Genomic DNA, 21,885 nt, shown 5'->3' with positions numbered 1-21,885 from the left:
CTTTTATCTCCATATCTGGGCAAAAAAAAAGTGTCTGGCTCATAAATGATTTCAAAAATGTTTATCGAATGAATGACTGTCTGATGTTATTAAAGAGAGGAAAAGGCAGCCTCAGAAGAATCAAACTGAACTTTGTACTTCAGAATAACATTTAACTATTTAATCTTTATACACTTCCGAATTGAGATTCCTTAATAAACTCAATATTAGATTGAAGACCTAGGAAGGACAAGAAAGGACTGCTGAGATTTGGTTTACCTACAGGTAAAATTAAAGACAAGCTTAAACTAGAACACTCTTGAGTGAAGGGCAGGGGGGCTACTTTTATGAAAGTTCATGTATGTAGCAAATTGGGGGAAAACTCAAAGCCCAAAGAAAGAAAACCTCTCCATTTTGTTCTCCTTCCATTGAAAATTGAAGTTTACTATTTTTCTATACTTTGAATTTGGACATAGCCACGTGACTTTTTTCGGTCACTAGGACATTAGCAAATCGAGGTAGGAAATGCTACTTTTACATCAGGGCTTGCCCTCCCTTGATCTTGGGAATCAAAAGCTTACCATATAAAGAAGTCATAAGGAGAAAACACCCTGCCATTCTAGCCATGGGGATGAGACTCCAAACTTCATGTCTCCAACTCCATGAATGGAGCCAGCAGAAAACAGCAAACAACTGTTGATTCCATGAATCCTTGCTGCTTTAGGCCACCGTTTTTGGTGTAGTTTTTACACAGCAAGGGCTAACTGACACATTATACTTGGGAGTGTTATATAGTAAGTTAAATTCCACTGTTAAAAAAGTCAAGACACAGAGATGACAGCTTCTAGCTCATCTGTCTATGGGTGATACACAGGGAAAACAGGAACATAACACAGGAAGTTCTCCAGAACTGGGTCTGAAACTAGCTACACTACTTATTGGCTGTACAAGCAGTTGGCTGGGGCAAACTGTTTAATCTTTCTAAACTTTTGTTAAAGTAGAGAATAAGCCTAAATAATGACCCAACCTCCAAGTCTGATCTGAGGGCCAGCAACATCAGCATGGCATAGGGAGATTGTTGGAAATGCAGAATCTCAGATTCCATCCCAGCCCTGCTTAATCAAAGCCTGCACTTTAACAAGATCTCCAGGTGACTTATGTGCACATTACAGCTTGAGAAAAGCTGCCATAACATCCTGACATCACTCAAGAACACCACATCTTGAAGACCTCTGAGCAGTGACAAGCCCCACGGCTCTTCCCTGGGATCTTGTAGGGAAACTCCTCCTTCTAGGCTATTTTTCTTGGCTTCTTCAACATGCAGACAGGCTCAGCCGCCTCCAGCTTTTCTAGACTCAGTTGAGGAACTGTCAGCGGGCCCTCAGCCCCCTCCGGCTGAAGGATGCTCAAGTGGATAAACTTTTAACCACCCTCTTCTTAGCCCTGCCTGGAAAAGGCCAGGATGTGTCAGAGGAACGAGGCTTTTCCATCTACAACTGCCTCTAGCCTAAGGGCCCGGCGATTGTTGGTGCCCACCTTCCCCCTCCACTTCCCACCCGCACTTGCCGCCAGGCTCCCTCTTTCCTCAGTCTAGCCGGACCAGCTCAGGCGGCTGAGCATGCCCAGTTCGGCAGCGAGCATGGCCCCAGTCCCCAATGCGCAGGTGCCATGTCTCCGGGTTTTGGTGGCCGCCGGCCCCGAGGAGGAGGCGGAGTGGCCTCAGGGAGGAGGAGGAAGCCCTCCTGGGAGGGAGTCCTGGAGCGGCACATTGTGAGGGTCCACACAAAGGGTGATGCTAAGCGGAACGCTGTTAGGGTCTGAATGCGAGGGTGACTCGGAGTCACCTGCGGGCCGAGTCATGGCAGAAACGAGCCGGAAACTGGCTGGAGCTGAGCCCTAGCATCCCAGGGACCAAAGTCTGGGGGGCTTGCGTCTCTGAGACTGCACTTAGGGGAAGACTTTTTGGAACCACTTAATCTTTCTGTGGCTCAGTTTAAGCCTGGGATGGGGTTGGGGGAGTAGTACCTGCTTTGGAAGATTGTTTTAAAGGGTTACAGGAATAAAAAGCGGCTGGAACAGTGCCTGAAGCATTGTAAGCGCTTTATGTGTTTTTTAAACAGAATATAAGCCAATAAACGACCCCACACCCCCGCCAGCGGCTTTGGGGCATCACCTTTTGCCAGTTTTGACCCAGCTCCACTCTTTACCCCTCATCCTTGCTCCAGGGCCCATTGCCGGCTGCCCATCTCCCTTCGGAGGAGGGTGCACCTCCCACCCCTACAAGTGCTGCCCGCGGCGCCACTCTGCACGTCCCCCGACCCCAGGCGCGGGGCACTCGCGGGAGCGCTGGGACCCGGGGCGGGGGGGCAGCCGGGGAGACCCCCAAGCAGCGCGCCTAGGGGAGGCTTCCCTGGACGCCCCACCCACCGTCTCCCAGCGCTGCCTCCACCCTGCCTGGCCACCTCCTCCGGCTCGAGGCCGCCCCCTGCCCGCCTGGCGCCCCCTCCCCGCCCCGCGGGCTCGCGGCCGGCCCGGCCCCTGCCCACCCCCAGCCCGGCCGGGCGCGCCGCACTGGGCATGCTCCGTAGCCCGGGCAGGTTGGGGCTGCGAGGCGACAGCTCGGGCTCTGAAGCCGGGAGGCGAGAACGAAGAGGGAGACTCAGGAGCTGGGGAAGGAGGGAGCAGCCGGCCGCTAGGCGCGGCGGGGCCCAGAGCTGGGGCACACCGAGCCCGGCGGGCGGGCGCAGCAGGCGGGCGCTGCCCCACGGATCGGCCGGGGTGCACCCCGCGGAGACCCCAGCCTGGGGCTGAGGTGAGGACCGCGCGCCGGGAGACGGGGGGGCGGGGCGCGGGGGCGGGCGGGGGGCGGGTCCGCGCACGCCGGGAGGGGGTCGGCGGCCGGCGCTTTCTGGGGGGGAGGGGGTTGGTGGCGCCGGGAGCTGTAAGTGAGCCGCACAGCAAACAAGAGCTCTCTCACACACACAAGCGCGCACACTGGCGCGCGCACCCACTGGGTCTCCAGGCGGCTGCCGTGTCCGCATCCCCGGCAGCGGCTCCGGGCAAAGTGACAGGTAGGAAAAGGCATTCCGGGTCCCACCCGAGGATGCTCCCGCCCTCCCGGGCCCGCTGGGCTTGTTTGCTCCCGGCGGGTGAGTCCCGGACGCGCGCGCGCGCGCACCCAGATGCCCTGCCCCGGAGCCGGTGCAGGTGCCGGTGCCAGGCGGCCGGCGCGCGCGGGAGGCGGGGGTCCCCGCCGCCACCCCCTCCCCCTGTAGTCAGTCTCCTGCTGGGTTTCCTTAGACTTGGTCCAGACATTCGCCGCTTCTCGCCAGAAATAGCTCGGCTCGACGTGTATATGATTATTTTGGTTGGAAATAGTTGGCACCGTGCAACGCATGTAAATGTGTATGCGCGCGGATGTTCTTACTTCTTCGGGCGGGGGAAATAAGAGAAATGACCATTTCCACTTAAAACAACACTGACAGGCCATCACTCTTTGGGGGCCGTGTTCTGGCCTCCTAAGAGCAAACAAATGATGAAGACGAAAGGTTGTCTTATTTTCAGAATTTTGAAGTTGCCTTTTCCTTAACTGGTTAGATCCTGTCTATGTACTTCTGACTGGAGACTTTGTAGGCAGTACTGTTTAGAAGTATGGAAACACGGAGTTCTTCAATTTTCAAGTGTGTCGAAGTGCAAGTTTATCTAGAATCATAAACCTGTCATAAAAATTAGCATTTTTTTCTAGAGAAAAATGCAAATGCACATTATGGTTTTATAAATATGCGTGTTTAAGAGATGATCCTTTGACTTTTTTTCCCCCTTTTAACTCTTGTAGTGATTCTACGTATTGCTCTAAAGCACATGTTTGAAATTTAATTTTGGCCAAAACGTTCATGGAAGGTCGCCATTTTTTTTTTTAACCATAAATGTGATACATGGTGTCTGTAAATTAAGTTGTATATGTTTGGAGATAGCTGTTTAGTAATTGTTTAGTTGGCAGTAATGTCATTCAAACTTAGACAGCTGTATGCCTTCTAGAATAGAGTTGAATTTCCCCTTTAAAGAGAAATCAGATTCATAAAGTAAACTGACCAGTAAAAGCAACTGGTGACTTTACTGGGGCAGGCTACATGGAGGTTAATAAAGTATATGAGAAACTGTGATCTTCAGGAAAGAAAATAATTGTGTGTGTATATAAAATTTTACCTTATTCTTTTAGTTTTTTCAGAACTCTTTTTCCAAAATATGTACTTGAACTGAGAAGCTAATATTTTGTATGCTTCAAACTTCAGTGACCTAAGTTATTAGAATCATGAAGAAGAACAAAAATTTAGCTGGGCAGGGGCATGTGGTTTAATCTCCTGTTATCCATGTTATGTAATCTAGAATGCTGTGTTTTGATAGGACAGGCTCTTGCATATTTTTCAGCTGGTGTTTTAATCTGTTATGTCATTTTCCTTTTGAGGTTTAATAAATGATGGCCATCTTGGGAGAACACCTGTTTTCATAAAAATTCACTTTTTAAACGGAATAACATTTTTTATTGACATTTTTATGCACATGAGACACTTGCTGCTATAACTAGTAACCCTTTTGCACCTAATGTGTTATAACATATCTAAAGGTATCCAATATTAGATTACTGATTACATTTCCCTCCAACTACATTGTTACTCAACCATCCCAACTTAGTTTTGATTTAGTTTCGATATCACTTCCTAGCTCTGAATTAATCACTTGGTGAAAATGCTATCCTGCAAGTAACTGTCAAAACAGAATTTCTAAGACTCCATTTGATCACTGGGTACACATTGATATGTGTCAGCATAATGCTACCTTTATTTTACAAATGCACACCCACACAAGAGCTTTGTTCTAAAATACTCTTTTGTAAGTTTTATACTTTTGTGCCTGAAAAATGTGATTGATGTTAAAGTACTTACATGCCCTGCAATCTTGTGTTGTGTGGTGTGTTTTTGCCTTATGAGATAGAGAAATTGTTAAGGGTTACCAAAATGATTTTGCAGAAATGGATTTTTAAATCTGTATCAACTCTTTGAAATATTTCATCCCCAGTGGGGACTTAGCCAGTACTTTTGGCCCCGCCTTTTTGTCTCTCCCAAGAACAAATACAGTATCTTTAGATTAATGCACACTGCTGGTTTTGGCAACATGGGACAGTTGTATTTGGCAATCCAAATGAACAGAGTATTTTCCTAGGATGCTACTAAATCTACTTTGGAGTTGTATTTATTATTAAGAATTGAAACATCTGACTAAAGCTTGCCTAATATTCAGCCCCAACACATCTTCCAATTAAGAATTGAGGTAAAATTGAGCTGAAATGCTGTTGTGTTATTTTCCTTGGACTCATCACATGGCATACCAATTTTGAAAAGATAAGTGAAGTCAGCTTCTGGATTTTGTGTCTGCATTTTCCCCAAACTTTCAGAGGTTGCCGTCAGACTTAAGTTCTCTAATTCATTCGTTCCATCAATTATTTTTGTTGATCATTAAAAAATAATACATTAGTCACCACATTGTAAATCAACTATACTTCAATAAAACTTTTTAAAAACTGAAAAAAACCCCATAGTTATCACATGGATGAAATAAATCTGTAATGCATTACACAGCCAAAAAAAAGATCCAAGAACGAAAACATTAGTAATTAGCTGCTGAATTTATTTTTTATTTCAGAAACCTTATGTTGAGAATAAATTTGATCTTTAAGGATCACAGCCCTTGATTCAGTCACAGGAATGATTAAGTATTTCTTACGTTCTCCACAAATGTCTTTAATAGTGAGCTCAAGTACTTTGAGGAAAGTAAAAGTATTCCTTGAAACTTAAATTGATTTAACAGATTGTGACTGAATTTTCATCATTTGTGACCACTTGTAAGGATGAAACTGTGTTTATCAGCACCAAGAGCCCAGGTTTTTAATAAGCTGTCTGTCATGGTGACTGTAAAACCGAGAACTTGTGTGTTTGATACGCAGAATGAGGTCAAGGACTAATGGAAATGCTTTACTGATCACAGTTGGTATTTCGTGTCCAGACTGAAGTTTCTAAAGTAGTTGCTTTTCACCTTGTAATGTGAACTTTTGGCTGTATTAGTGTCTGTCAAAAAGACTTACCTGTCTATCAAGAAATAAATATAGCTTTCATATTGCCAAGTTTCTGTCGTTTTGCTGTTGCTGTTCGAATGTTAACATAGTTTGTGAGGACACTGTTTAATTCTCAGCACTGTCCATTCTGCATTGTCTATTTCTCTTTCATATTCAGGAAATAGGATAAGCTTGTGTAGGTCTTTTGTTTCTTAGTATTTGTTTTTCTGTTTCATAGTTTTTCTTTTGATCAAGTCTCCTCTTTAAAAGTAGAAATACTTCCTGAAGGTGTCATGTTATTTATCTAGTTTTGGCTTAGGATGATATAAACTTTTATCCATTCACAGGCTGGAATTCTTTAGCTCACCGCATACGAAAATGGATTTACTTTACCCTGGGTGGAAGGAGAGGTGGGGGAAAATGCATTACTGAGCAGATGAGTGAGAAGTTTGTCCTTTCTGGAATGACATCTGTCTGCTTTAAAAAATCACCCCTGGGAATTCCTGCTGCGGCAAGATGGGATCAATGGTGTCTTGGGCATGCTGCGACATGGATTTGATCCCCTGGGCCTGACACAGTCGGTTAAGGATCTGGTGTTGCCGCAGCTACAGTTTTAGGTCACAACTGTGGCTTGAATTTGACCCCTGGCCCCTGGCCTGGGTAGGAACTTCATATGCCGTTGAGGGATGGCCAAAAAATAAATAAATAAATCACCCCCAAGTCACTTTTATTCTCAAGACCCATTTTCACTTGATTGCACCAACCACCCCCAAATTCCGCTTTCCAAAAGTCTGGCTTGGAAGCTCATGCCTTCAGATGCTTTTCTTAGGCTGACGGTGTCACCCAAGTTCATAGAGGAGATGAAAGCAGCCATGCCCTACCTTCCAAGTCTCAGCTGGGAGATCCTTCTGTTCAAGAGGATGAAGGACCAGCAGAGATTTTATTTTCTTTGCATGAACTCCAGCTGCTTTTTCTTGCCTTTTCCTTGTGGAATCAAAATAGTTGAAAGGGACAAAAATCAGCACCTCTTTGTCTAGAAAACCTTCAGTGAGAAAGTCTCACCTATGTGACTGCGAGGTAGTGTTATCTCCTGGACTGGGAGACTCCTTGAGGGCCCTTGTCCCATGATCCTTTGGTCTGTTGAGGGCTGGGAATTCCTCCTCTAGCCATGGAGCCACCCTTGGGGCAATGCACTGCTTAAAGATCCATCTCCTGCTTAAAGCATTCTCCTCCTCCTGAAGGATTAGAGGAGGTTGTTGGCTCCCTGATTGTTGGTTTCCCTGAGTGCAGTAGCCCTTATGAAGAAGTAACTGAAAGTAACTAATTATAGGCAGCTCACCTAGAGAGAAGAGATCAGAGACCAGTATGTTTATGCTTGTCACCCTCCCCAGGAGTTCTTCACTTTAGGACCACCCTGTAATGGTCCTGCCCCATGGCATTGGGTAGGTCCGTGTTGCTGGCCAGTGAATTGTAATTCATTTTCACTTACTTAATTTTTATTTTACTTTATTTTCACTGACTTCCAAATGATAATTTGGGCAGGTATTAGGGTCACTGATGATCTTGTCATTTAATGGGTTGAAAAAGAAGAACATTACTGTGTGTGTCTTTGTTTTAATTTTGATAAATATTTTTCAGTGTAATTGATTTCCTTAGTCACATAATTGGTTTCCTTAGTGCTTAATTTTATGCAGTCAAAAATGGTTTGCTGAGAAGGGTCTGTAGGATTCACCACATGGAAGGTGGGGCCGTCCGTGACCCACTCAAGGTAAAGGATGCCTGCTTTGGAGACACTTTGTCTTGGAGACAGCCAGGTGGGAATGTCAGGGTTTGCTTTCCGGAGTTCCCACTGTGGCTCAGTGGAAATGATTCTGACTAGTATCCATAAGGATGCAGATTCGATCCCTGGCCTTACTCAGTGGGTTAAGGATCTGGCGTTGCCGTGAGCTGTGGTGTAGTTTGCAGATGTGGCTCGGATCCTGTATTGCTGTGGCTGTGGTGTAGGCCAGTGACTACAGCTCTGATTCGACCCCAGCCTGGGAACTTCCATATGCTGAAGGTGCGGCCCTAAAAAGACAAAAAATAAAAATATAGTTGCCACTTCCTCCAGGAGGTGGGATCAGGCAGATGCAAGCTTTAATCCTAACTAAGTCATGTGTCAGCTGTGTGACCCTGCAGATCTACACTGAGCCTCAGTTGACCATCTTTTTTTTTTTTTTATTTAAAATTTTTTTATTGAAGTATGTTTGATTTAGATGTTGTGCCAATTTCTGCTGTACAGCAAAGTGACTCAGTCATATATATATATATACATTCTTTGTATTAAATATTATTTTCCATCATGGTCTATCCCAGGAGATTAGATACAGTTCCCTGTGCTGTACAGTAGGAACTCATTGTCTGTCCATTCTAAATGTAGTAGTTTGCATCTACTAACCCCCAACTCCCTGTCCATCCCACTCTCATCCCCCTCCCCCTTGGCACTCAGTTGCCCCATCTTTGAGGAGAATAATCCTATAGGGCAAACGCACCCAGCAGTGCAGTAGGAATGATGCCAGTTTCTGTGTTATTGGTTATTATTAACAATATTTGTGTTATTGCTTCAACTGCTCTTGTTCCTTCTCCTTTCAGTACTACTGGTATTACTGCTCACTCCCTGCTCCTCCATAGGGGGAATGCCGGTGACCCATCCATACAAAGCAGGCTGAGCCAATTCTCATAAAACTCTTAATAAGGGACACTTGCCCTTCCCCTCTTCTAACACAGAAGTTCCTGTCGCCTTTTCAGGCCACTGTAAAAGCCAGCTTCCTCTGGACTTGCCTAATTCCATAACTGCCGTTAGGCAGAGGGGCCTCACGTTAACTCAGCCCTAACTGCCTCAAAATTCTGTGACCATGGGGTTTCTAAATAGAACTCAGTGATCAGATGTTCTCCCCAGGGCATCTGTGTCTCCCAGCCAGGCTTTGGAAAAAGACCACAGGAAGCCATTTAGGCCTGGAAGGAGAAAAGCATCCACCAGAACAATAATCTGGGGATCTGTGATGTTTAGGGGAAGGTGCTGTGACCCCTTTTTCCCCAGGGGCTTCTGGGAGCCCAGTGATGGCAAAAGCAGTCACCAAACCACAGACACTGGGTGAGCCCTTAAAATGTGCCTCTTCATTTCCCCCTCCCTGCAGCTTTTTCTGGAGGTTACTCATAAGTACCTCCGTTTTACATTTGGGGAGATAAGCTGGAAAAGGTGAGATTACTCACTTCAAGTTAGAGATGGATTCAAACCCTGGTAGACTGACGCCGGACCTCCAGCTTTTCTAACCCCTGTGCTGTGTTAACCTGCCACTTAGGTGCATGCTGTAGAAAGGTTTGGTTCCATAGCAGGCTTTGTGACTGTTATTTTAAGTGGCTGGGTTGAAGTGTGACAGAGAAGCTTCTGGCAACCCTGCCATGACCATGGCATTAAATGGGGAGTTGAAGGTAAAACCACGTGCCCTCATCTATCCTAGCTGCTTTTGTTTCTGCAGGTCCATGGGCCAGAAGTCTGAGAGAGGGAAGTTACTAAGTGCTACTCTGGGGTAGCCTAAAAATTAATTTCATTTTCTAAAGGGCCAGCTTTCACTGGGTGAGGTTCCTCCTGGTTTCATTGAGGTTTGACCCACTCTGATTCCTCTGAGGACCAGGTAAGCAACACAGGGGTGCCCAGGTGTCAGAGCCCTTGGGGTGGGCTGCTCTGGCGCTTCCTCGGGGGCAGGTCTGTCAGATTTCTGCCAGGCGGGCATGGGGCTCAAGGTTGCCAGCCCCTCCCCATTTTCAAGAGAAGCATGAAATCCATATTCTATTTTTTGTCTTTTTTTTTTTTTAGGGCTGCACCAGAAGCATATGGAGGTTCTTAGACTGGGGGTCGAATCAAAGCTGTAACTGCCAGCCTATGCCACAGCCACAGCCACGCCAGATCAGAGCTGCATCTGTGACCTATACCACAGCTCACAGCAACGCCAGAGCCTTAACCCACTGAGCAAGGCCAGGGATAGAACCTGTGTCCTCATAGAAGCTAGTCAGACTCATTTCCACTGAGCCACGACAGGAATTCCAAAATCCAGATTTTAAGTGTAAGGTATCAGTGAAAAAACTTTAGGAATATATATTTTTTTTCTTTCTGCCTTTTCTAGGGCCGCTCCTGCGGCATATGGAGGTTCCCAGGCTAGGGATCTAATCGGAGGTGTAGCCACTGGCCTACGCCAGAGCCACAGCAATGTGGAATCTGAGCCGTGTCTGTGACCTACACCACAGCTCATGGCAATGCCGGATCCTTAACCCTCTTAACAAGGCCAGGGATTGAACCCGCAATCTCATGGATGCTAGTCGGATTCATTAACCACTGAGCCACAATGGGAACTCTCCTTTAGAAATAATTAAAGTAAAAACAAACATGCCAGCCAAACAAAACATGTTTTGTGGAACGAATGTAACCCAGGAGATGCCCCTTGGAGTCTTTTGTCGACTGTAAGTGGTTGGAGATATGGTATACTACAGTTAGACAACACAGTGAACTAGGTGTCTTCTTTATTCATGCTGCTTTTCTTTTTCTACCTGTTAAGTTTCTTCCAAAGGTGGTTTCTTTCCAGTGGACATTCATGGCAGAATGAATGCATGAATCATTTCTGCCTCTTTTTCCTTTCCCTCATTTTTCTAAGATGTTAGCAAATCTGCAGAGTTGAGGGAGGCAGGACATGGCTTTCTTTCCTCTTTCATGGTGCTCTTTTAAAATAAGCACACCTTCTAGGATCCGGCGTTGCTGCTACTCTGGTTTGGGTCGCTGCTGTGGTACAGGTTTGATCCTTGGCCCGGGAACTGCTGTATACCACAAGCATGACCAGAAACAGTTTTTTTTTTTTTTTTTTTTTTTAATAAAATAGACACCTCTATGTGGAGAAATGGTTAACATCATTTATGGGGACCTGGGTTTTCTGGCTTTGTCACTTATCTGAACTGTAACCAGTCACAGAATGTCCCCTGCTACTCTTTGGTAATTTCTGGGTTTTTCCTGGACAAAAAAAATGTAAATCTGCAAAAATAGAATGTGTACATGTATGTGTAACTGGGTCGCCATGCTGTACAGTAGAAAAAAAATGTATTGGGGAGATAACAATTAAAAATAATAATAATAATAAAAAAATGTAGATCTGTTTCTGCAGGTCACCGTTCCAATGTGCGGTCTACTTAACAGCCCTCCTTTTCCTTTTGGCTCTTAAAGGAGGAATCCCATTGGATCAAACCAAAGTAAAGTCCCTTCGAGATGGTTTCTTCCACGTGATGCACTATCTTTAGATAAATCACCAAAGCCCCATCTAAAATTTCTATTAATTTTTTTGTTTTCACTGTTTTTTTAAATGATTGATGTGATGCACTAATGTGTTCTAATTAAAATGACATTGCAGAAGTGCATAAGTGAAATGTAAAATACCCTTTCCCACTTACCCATACCTAGGTGTATCCAGTGGCGACAGCTGAGAGCACCTCTTGTGTCTCCTTTTTCTGTGCATTTACATATATATATATATATATATATATATATATATATATACACACACACACACATACACACACATGCCTTTTTCTTATTGCATAAACTGGATCATACTGTGTAGGGTTTTTTTTGGCAACTTGTTTGCTTGCCACTTAAGTGTATATTGTGGTGATCTTTCATGTCAGTATAATGGTTATATTTTTCTTTCTAACATTACGTAAACTTTGTTAGTACCACAAATAAACTGTGGATGTACTGTATTTTTTTTTTCTTTTTAGGGCCGCACCTGTGGCATATAGAGGTTCGTTCCCAGGCTAGGGGTCCAATGGGAGCTCTAGCTGCCGGCCTACGCCACAGCCACAGTAACATCAGATCTGAGCCACGTCTGCGGCCTGCACCACAGCTCATGGCAAGCGCGGAGATCAAACCCAAAACCTCATGGTTCCGGTTGGATTTGTTTCCTCCACACCACAACGGGAACTCCTGGATGTACTGTATTTGATTTAACCATTCTCCTATTTTCATGTTGCAAACTGAAAGTTTGAAAATCATTGTACCTATATCTTCAGGCACACATGTGAGAATTTCTTGTAGGTAAATTCCTAGAAATAGAACTATTTGGTCAAAAGGGTATGTACATTTTACTTTTTTTTTGGTCATTTTAGGGCCATACCTGCGGCATGTGGAGGCTCCCGAGCCAGGGGTTGAATTGGAACTGTAGCCACTGGCCCACGCCACAACCACAGTAACACTAGATGAGCCCCATCTGAGACTTACACCACAGCTCAAGGCAGTGCTGGCTCCTTAACTCAGTGATTGAGGGCTGGGATTGAACCCGCGTCCTCATGGATTCTAGTCAGATTTGTTTCCACTTAGCCATGATGGGAACGCCCCACATTTTACGTTTTGAGAGAGCATTGCCACAGTGCTTTTAACGAAGGTCCCCGTGGAATTTCTATCTCATGGAACCTCAAATTATGAACATGTTCTCAAATTGAAGTATGTCTTACATGGTTACATTGCTTTACTAATTTAGTCAGATTTCAGTTATATACAGTATACCAGGAAATAAGTTTAGAAATAGTCTATGTCCTTAAAGTGCTTGAAAATATGATACTTAATCAAAAAGAATTTACCAATTTAGAGGCCAATTTAAAAACCTCTTTAATAAAGAAACGTCTTGTAGAATCCGAGTTGAAAATCTGTATTTTGATCGCTTTGCTTAGTGGTGAAACTCTAGATCTCTCAGACCAGGGACATATCATAAACACCCTTGAATATATCGTCAAAAAAGTGAGCTGCTGCATAGCCATCAGAGGTTGATATTGACCTGGGAAAATCAAATTAGTTTCACTGCTAAAAATTCTATCCAGGTGTATTTATAGCTTTAGACTTTCAAATACTTAATTATTTAAGGATCTCTTTTACCTTCTGCTTTCTGCTTCAAGAATTAGAAGATTTAGAGATAAATCTCTTTTGCTGAGTTTTATTATGTAATTGTTACCTGCAGTTAATTTCCATGATATTTAGAAATGCCATGTAGACCAAGGTCTGTATAAGTTGAAAACAACACTGTATTTTCATTTAGAGAGAGATTAGGAAAAATGTAGAAAATCTAGGTCATTGATTCCCAACTTTTTTTTTTTAAGGCTGCACCTGCAGCATATGGAGTTTCCAGGCTAGAGGTCTAATCAGAGCTGTAGCTGCCAGCCTATGCCACAGCAATGCAAGATCCAAGCCGCGTCTGTGGCCTACACCGCAGCTCACGGCAACTCCAGATCCTTAACCCACTGAGCAAGCCCAAGGATTGAACCTGAAACCTCATGGCTCCTAGTTGGATTCGTTTCTACTGCTCCACGACAGGAACTCCTGATTCCCAACTTTTTTCCGGAAGTGATAACTTCAATAATTGTAGTTATTTTCGGTGATACAAAGTGAATTATGAGTTGATATTTAGGATTTTATGATATCCCTTGAAAGACTTGGAGTCACCCTAAAATATCATATTATCAGGGATAGTAAATCTTGATGTGGATAAATAGCAGGAAATGAAATAGTGTGTCTTCAGAGATGGATTTGGTTTTTTATCTGTTTCTCTAGGTACCCATTTTTATTTTTATTTTGCATTTAGAAATAAGCTTTTTTTTTTTTTTTGGCTTCACCTAAGGCATGTGTAAGTTCACCGACCAGATACTGAGCCCGTGTCACAGCAGCGACCTGAGGCATAGCAGTCACAATGCCAGATCTTTAACCACTAGACCACCAGGGAACTCCCTAGAAATAAGCTTTAAAAATTTTTTTTCTTGGAGTTCCCGTCGTGGCGCAGTGGTTAACGAATCCGACTAGGAACCATGAGGTTGCGGGTTCGGTCCCTGCCCTTGCTCAGTGGGTTAACGATCCGGCGTTGCCGTGAGCTGTGGTGTAGGTTGCAGACTCAGCTCGGATCCTGCGTTGCTGTGGCTCTGGCGTAGGCCGGTGGCTACAGCTCTGATTCAACCCCTAGCCTGGGAACCTCCATATGCCGCGGGAGCGGCCCAAGAAATAGCAACAACAACAACAACAAAAAAGACAAAAAAAAAATTTTTTTTCTTGATTTTTAGGGCCACATCTGCAACATATGTAAGTTGCCAGGCTAGGGGTCGAATTGGGGCACTATTTTTTATTTTTAATTGAAATATAGGTGATTTACAATGTTGTGTTAGTTTCAGGTGCATAGCAAAGTACTTCAGAGATATATATATATATATATATATATATATATATATATATATATATCTCTGTTCATTTCTCAAACTCTTTTCCCTTATAGGTTATTACAAAATATTGAATATAGGTCCCCAGATACCCATTTTTAAGAAAAAGTCTGGTTAGGTTGGCAGTGACATTTGATTCTGAGTGTATGTTTTCTGCATGTTTATTTTTATAGCACGCAATGAACTGTAGAAATATGGTAGTGTTCAGTCATATTTCCTTGGCGTTAAAACTTAGCCTATTCAGGAAGGTCTGTGCAATTTTGCTCACGGAAATGTTACAGCATTTTACAGTTTGCAGACAATTTCCTTTGATAATACCTGTGAAAGCTAAAGGGGAGGCCCCCACCTGGTCACTCTTTCACCTCTTGTGACTCAGGGCCTGCTGGGGAGCAGATGACACATGTAAATTGAGTCCTTTGAGGAGGGCTTAATAAAGAGACCAATTAGAAGGTGTGGGCAGGTGTAGGGAACACAACCACAACCAGGGTGGGTGCTGAGGAGGCACTTAGCAATGGTGGGGAGCTTTCCTGCTCCAAGTGAAGGGGCAAGAAGGACTGTCACATAAGACCTGCAGTGTCCCTGCAGGGAGATAGCAGGGGATTAAATATCTATGCCTCCCTCTCCTCTTGTCTCCCAAACCCTGGCTGAACCAGATGAAAACCAGGGCAGGAGAGAGGAGGCAGAAATGTAGAAGGATGGTGATTGGGTCTGGGCAGGCAAACGGCATGTTCTTCCCACCTGTTGTTTGAGGGCAGAGGTGGGCATGGATGAGAGGTCAGGCCAGGCTGAAAAGCCCGTGGCTTGGTTTTGTGGCCAAAGAAAGAAAACTACAGCTACAGTGATTCAATTTCGATGGAAATTGGGCATGTTCTGTAACATCACGTGGCTGATGCCTGTAAGATGCCTTAGGGTAACACTTTAATCTTTTTTTTTTTTTTTTTTTTAGTTTGTTTGGAATGGATTGGGTTTCTTGGGAAATGAGCAGCGTGGGGAACTTTATGTATTTATCTGAAGAACACAGAGTATAGGCTTTAGACAGGAGAGACAGAAGGGATTCATAAAGTCTGTCAACACAGAGTTGGGTACCTAATATAATTCCTTTGCTTTTAATATTTTATGAAAATATTTTATCTAAAATGTCAGGTACCTGGGGAAAGAGATGAGGAGGAAATTAAGGTTATTAACAGTAATTTTCCTTCAAAGAAGTCAATTTAACTGAATCATTAGCATCGCTGAGGAGAAACGAACACGCTGTGTTTTCCCATTTGTTCAGCATGGCAGTAAGACTCCGGGATTTCAGGCTCATTTATTCCCTCGCTTTCTTGGTGCTGTTGTTTGAAAAGGTGAAGACAGCTCTGTTTAGTTTGTGGACTTGTCCTGAATGAACAAGCAATGCAGCTTGATTGGAATCATAAAATCATACCACTGGAAGGAATGTCAGAGTTTGTCTCTTCTTCCCTGCATTTTTTATGGTGTAAGAAACTAAGACACTAGCTGTTACCAACTGCTGCTGTGCAGATTCCCTGAGTGGGTGACTCTGGGGAAGTCAGAGCCCCTCACTCCAAAGGAATTGCACTAGATTAAATCTTTGTTTGTTTGTTTTTTGGCCATGCCCATGGCCTGCAATATTTCCTGGGCCAGGAATCAAACCCGTGCCACAGCAGTAACAACGGAGTCCTAAACCACTGGGCCACCCAGGAACTCTCTGGATGATTTCATTTTTGCTTTTACCCTTGTAGATTCCTGAAGTCCCTGATTCCTAGGCCTTGTTTGTCCATTAGACAGTATTTTCGTATATTGGAGGTAGGCCTCCTCGAGCACCTTTTCTACCACCTGGCCTTTAAAATGGTATTCTCTGGAGGTGTTTACATTCCTCTCAACTCTTCTCATGGTAAAGACTCTTTCTGTACAAGATAACAAATCCACTTCCACCTTCTTTACAACCACTAATTCACTGATGACTCCCATACCCCTGACTTCTTGTCTGAGCTCCCGTTATATCCCATTTTCTGCTGAAGGTCTTGCCATTGAAGTCTTATGGCGATTTTTAAATAAGTGTGCCCAGAGCAGAAGGCCTCAGCTTCACCCCAAACTTATGTCTCATTTTGAGTTCTCACTCTTTGGAAAACCAACAGTCACCAGTCGGTTGAGTTTACCGTTGATATCTTGCCATTTCTCCTCTCCCTTCCTGCTAATATTGCCTGAGTTCCCATCCTCAATGTTTCATGCCTTGGTTGTTCCAATAACCTTTCATTCAGCTTCCCTGTTGCCCCCTCTCTCATTCATTCAATCTTTCCTCTTTTCTATTAGCTGTTAAATGAGTATCAGGTACTATAACAGTGAGTGAGTTGCAGCTCCTGCGCCCAGGGGTTTGTAGTTCGCTGCAGGAGATAGACACATACACAGCTACTTTATAGATTTCTGTTTTTGCCCCTTTGCTTCACCGTCCATAGTCAGCTGAAGTCATTTGCACACAACCAATCTTATTGTAGCATTACCTCCAAAATACTTTAATGGCTCACTTTTGCTTTCAGGACTTAATTCTATTTCCCCAGTTTACCAAATACAGGACATCCATGGCCGGACCTCTGCAATGACGTTTTCATACCTTTATTTGCATCACCTGTACTGAGCTATATTTAAATCCAAAGAGTGTAAAGACTGCAGCCACAGTGCTTATGTTTGATTTTGCACTCAGCCCCCTTCTTCAACTGGAAAATTGCACAGGTCTTCACAGACCTCTTGCAGTTGCCATCTTCTCCGTGAAGCCTCCCTTGATTTCATCTAGCATGGTCCCCTTCAGTCCTCCTGTTGAACAGTTTGCAAATTTTAGCCGCAACGTGACTTTCTTGGGGGAAGGGAAGAATCTGCCTATTAAAGATTAAACCAGTGTCTCTTCAGTGAATGAATAGCAAAATGCCATTGTTGCCAAGTCTGCAGGGTGGGGCAAATTAGGAAAGCAGTCTGATGAATAAGCAGAAGAGGTGCCACGTTTAATAAATTGAAGTTATCTGCAGTCTTATTACAGAGGGTAGAAGTATTCCATGTTTTTTGTTTCTGTTTTGGTTTTGGTTTTGGTTTTGGTTGTGTCTGGGCATATGGAAGTTCCCTGGCCAGGGATCGAACCTGCACCACAGCAGTGACAGCACTGGGTTCTTAACCTGCTAGTTCAGCAGGGAATTCCTTCCATGATTATTTACACTGGTCACTGAGAAGTAGCACAACCATCAATTTGGAAAGATGGTCAGTAACTTGAAAACACTATATTCATTATTTCTGCTAACAGAAATTCAGATATATTAATTTATTGGTAAACCAGAACCAGAGGAGACAATTTCCCTGAAAATAGTTTGTCATTTATTCCTGGTAGATAAACTGTCATACCGTTTTTTTTTTTCCATTTTATGGGTTTGATTTTAATCAATTTATGCTTATTTTTCATACAGTGTCTTAGACCCCGAATCAGGGAAGTTTCCTTATTTCCATCTTGGCTGAGAATTTAGAGGAAAAAAGCATTTTTTTGATCAGATTATTTTTTATTACGTGAAACTCTTGGTAATCCAAAATGCTTTGTATTTTCATGTTGCATTTTATTTTCCAAATGACCTGTGAATGTATCAGTGCCAAAGAGAGAAAGCAAGAGAGCTATTAATTAATTGAAGGAAAATATTCTGCTGAATATTGTTTTTGGGAGAGCATTTTTCGTAGTTCCCACATCAGGAGGGAGCTCTCAATTCAGGATGTCAGTTTGAATCATAAGCAAAGTGTGACTTTAATGGCTTTAGTCTTCCCCCTCTCCAAGCCTGCAGTGTCAGTGTTTGAGATGTTTTGTCTTCACAATTGTCATCTTTTTGTGATTTAGCAGATTTTTTTCAGCTTTGTGTTGAAAAAGTGCTGGCCAGGTGCATTAATGATCGGACATATGATTATTCAAATTTGAGTGGAGACAGTGTGTAGATGGATTATGGTTTAGTGATTGCAGCTGCTGAGAAAATATTTCATGATAGCCTTTTGGAAGCACAGAGACTATTTCCCTTTATTTAGAGCCTTTTTGGATCTGTGAGACCCTCTGAGAATCTTCAGTCTGGCCTCATTCTGTCCATTTGTCATTCCCTTTGAAACAATTTCAAAGTAACTGCGTAAAGTTTTTCTCCCATCTGTCATGAGTAACACAGAGAGATTTCTTAGGCAGCCACCAGAGGGAAAGGAGGAAATTTGAAAGCATAGATGGTTTGGGTATTAATACCTATCCTAAAACTGACTGATGGAACCAAACTCTCCTGAAGCATTCTGTTACATGTTAATTTTTATTTTCTCAAGCTTGAATGTATAAACATTTCTAAGCATAGCAGACCAACCGTTTTTAACATCAAGGTTGACAACTGATGGAGTTCCTGTTGTGGCACAGTGGAAAGGAACCCCACTGGTATCCATGAGGATGTGAGTTTGATCCCTGGCCTCACTCAGCTGTGAGCTGTAGTGTCAGTTGCAAATGTGGCTCGGATCCCGCATTGCTGTGGCTTGGCATAGGCCAGCAGCTATAGCTCCAAATTGACCCCTAGCCTAAGAACTTACATATGCTGTGGATGCGGCCCTAAAAAGATCTGTAGCCGAAAGGAACCTGCTCCTCAATTCAGAGCAGCACAGGCATTTTTTAAATTTTTTTAATTTTTTTGTCTTTTTGCTATTTCTTGGGCCGCCCCTGTGGCACATGGAAGTTCTCAGGCTAGGGTCGAATCGGAGCCATAGCCACCAGCCTGTGCCAGAGACACAGCAATGCGGGATCCGAGCCGCGTCTGCAATCTACACCACAGCTCACGGCAACGCGGGATCATTAACCCACTGAGCAAGGGCAGGGACCGAACCCGCAACCTCATGGTTCCTAGTCGGATTCGTCAACCACTGCGCCACGACGGGAACTCCAGCATTTTAAAAACTGTCTGGAAATGTTGCACTTTTTACCAAACCAAGGCCCTCCGAGCTTTGTTGGAGAGGAGAAGGTATAAATTCCCTGGAAAGTATCCTCTTCTAAATAGGTTTCTGGTCTAGAGTATCTCAAGAGAGATTCCTGAAGGCAGCCTTTCGATTGCAGAAGGGATGTGATGCAAAGAACACAAGTGCTAGTAAATCAGTGCTACCCAACCTCGCAGAAGGTGTAAGACCTTAGAAAGGTAGACACACACACACACATACACACTTTGGAAACTGTAAGCTCTCCAGCCACAGTGTAGACGGGGGTACATAAAAGTCACGCAGTAAAAAAATGGAGTCAGTTCTTTGATGTTTTTGAGTCTTTATTGGGTGGCTCTGTGATGTTTTTCTTTTCTTTTTTTTCTTTTTTATTTTTACGGCTGCACCTGCTGCTTATGGAAGTGACCAGGCTAGGGGTCGGATCGGAGCCTTAGCTGCTGGCCTACACCACAACCACAGCCACACCAGATCCAAGCTGCATCTGCACCCTACACCATAGCTCACAGCAACACCGGATCCTTAACCCACTGAGCGAGGTCAGGGATCGAACCCTAGTCCTCATAGATACTAGTCAGGTTCTTTACTGCTGAGCCACAGCAGGATCTTCCCTCCTTCCTTTCTGATGGAGCTGTGATTTTGGCTCAGGGTAGCAATGTGCCCACTTGAAAACACCCCCCTCCTTGGCCTCCCCTGCAGCCAGGAGGGCTCACCCAGTTCTGACTAGCGAGACTCAGGCTGTTTCCTGATTGCTTCCCTTCCTTCCTGGCACCTGGACACTTGCAACCACACAACACACGTGTCTGTGGTTATGACAGAGCCGAGCACTGAGGTTGGTAGAATAGGAAATGGAGGTGCCCAGCATCTGGGGGCCTTACCTGAGGGGCTCCACCGGCCCTCATCAACTTCCCTATGAATTTCCTGTTAACTGAGAAAAATAAACTGCTGTTTGGTAAAGTCACTTTGGTGAGTGTTATGGCACGAACGGTGTCCGTCCAAAATTTATTGGTGGAAGCTCTACCCCTCTGTCCCTCAGAATGTGACTGTATTTGGAGATGAGGCCTTGAAAGAGATAAATAAGGTTAAAATGAAGCCGTTAGACTGAATCCAATTGGACTGGTGTCCTTATAAGAAGAGCTATTAGGACACAGGAGAGAAGGCGGGGGCGGGGGGGGGGGGGTGTCTGCCTACAGAGGGAGGCCGTGTGAGGACACAGTGAGGAGGTGGCTGTCTTTAGGCCACGGAGAGTTCCCAGAAGACAACCCTCAGTCTTGGACTTCCAGCCTCCAGAACTGGAGAAAAACAAATTTCTGTTGTTTAAGCCACCTCATCTGGTATTTTGTTGTTTTGGCAGCCTCAGCAAAGCAATACAGTGGGGTTTCCTTTACATGCAGCTGAAAGCAGCCCTACTGATAGAGAAAGCAAAACAAGTAAAAGCATTACAGACCCAAATGATATTTCTGCTGTTTCTTTTTTTATGAATGTTGTCTCCGTAGCACTCTTGACACAGCCCTAGATACACACACACACACACACACACACACACACACACACACACATGCACACACACAGAGGAAGCTTCCTTAGGCCGAAGGTGCCTCTTTGTGTTTCCTTGTTCGACTGCATGATATTTAGCATATAGTCTTTTAAATAAATTATTTCAAGGACAAAAAAAATTATTTAAAGCAATGAACCTGATGATATTTAGGAAAACAGAATGGTCAAATTAGAATAAGGATAAAAAACACATCTGCTCTTTGATCATTTCAAGATAATAATTTTGATACTTTGAACATATAATTCTTCATTTGAAAAGGTGATTTTTGTTTCCAGTTGGCTTAGTTTAAAGGGTGTTTGCTTTCCCTGAACTTTTGTAAGTCAGTTTATTTATGGGAAAGGATTAGATAAATCATGTATCTCCTTTAATCTGTATATCTATCTATCTATCTATCTATCTATCTATCTATCTATCTATCTATCTGTTTTTCCTCTGTGAATTTCATATCCTTCTTTAAGGATATCTTAGGGTTGAAACATTTCATGTTAAATTTTCCATAATTAGGCTCTTGAATCATTGCTTAACCTATAATTTGATAGGCAATGTGTACTTATTGAATTTCTACGCTATCAATCTCAGTCCTGGGGTAAGTTTTTCTTAAAATAAAAGTGGTTGTGGTTCTTCTTTCTTAACTTTTACCTTCTATCTTAACCTTTAATTCAGGAACTATTTAAATTTCTCTTTAAGCTGTCGGTGCTTTTCTAACATTCTTTTGTAGAGAATAAATTGTATGGACTTTCATTACATGCAGTGTAGTATTTTGCTGGATTTGGTGCTTTTCCATACATTGTGCTGGTTTTTTTAAATCATGCAGAAATTTGATGGTTTTGGTATGATATATTTTGTTTAAAATACTCTATCCAGAACCTGGCATTAACTACAATATGAAATGAGATCAAGGTAGTATGATGTCCTGACTTCCTTTTTTTTTCTCTTTGACCGCCCTGAGGCATATGGAGTTCCCCGGCCAGGGATCAGATCTGAGTCGCAGTTATGA

The 21,885-nt window shown here is 43.6% G+C and overlaps 1 protein-coding gene across 4 annotated transcripts in view; it reads left to right on the top strand.

Annotated features, from left to right (window-relative positions):
* The first annotated feature begins 2,629 nt into the window (after nt 1-2,629).
* The window catches only part of PLCB4 (phospholipase C beta 4), a 485,858-nt gene continuing 466,602 nt past the window's right edge, over nt 2,630-21,885 (top strand). For 2 of the 4 annotated variants that reach the window (XM_047771688.1, XM_047771689.1), the window contains exon 1: nt 2,908-3,050. The gene's annotated coding sequence lies outside the window, so the exon portion shown is untranslated. Of the gene's footprint in view, nt 2,792-2,907; nt 3,051-21,885 lie in introns of those variants that run through there. The other 2 variants (XM_047771687.1, XM_047771685.1) reach the window with 2 other exon arrangements.

Source organism: Phacochoerus africanus, chromosome 3, assembly GCF_016906955.1.
Source record: "Phacochoerus africanus isolate WHEZ1 chromosome 3, ROS_Pafr_v1, whole genome shotgun sequence".
Classification (NCBI taxonomy): domain Eukaryota; kingdom Metazoa; phylum Chordata; class Mammalia; order Artiodactyla; family Suidae; genus Phacochoerus; species Phacochoerus africanus.
The sequence above is the reverse complement of the archived record's forward strand: the minus strand, read 5'-3'. Positions and strand labels throughout refer to the sequence as shown.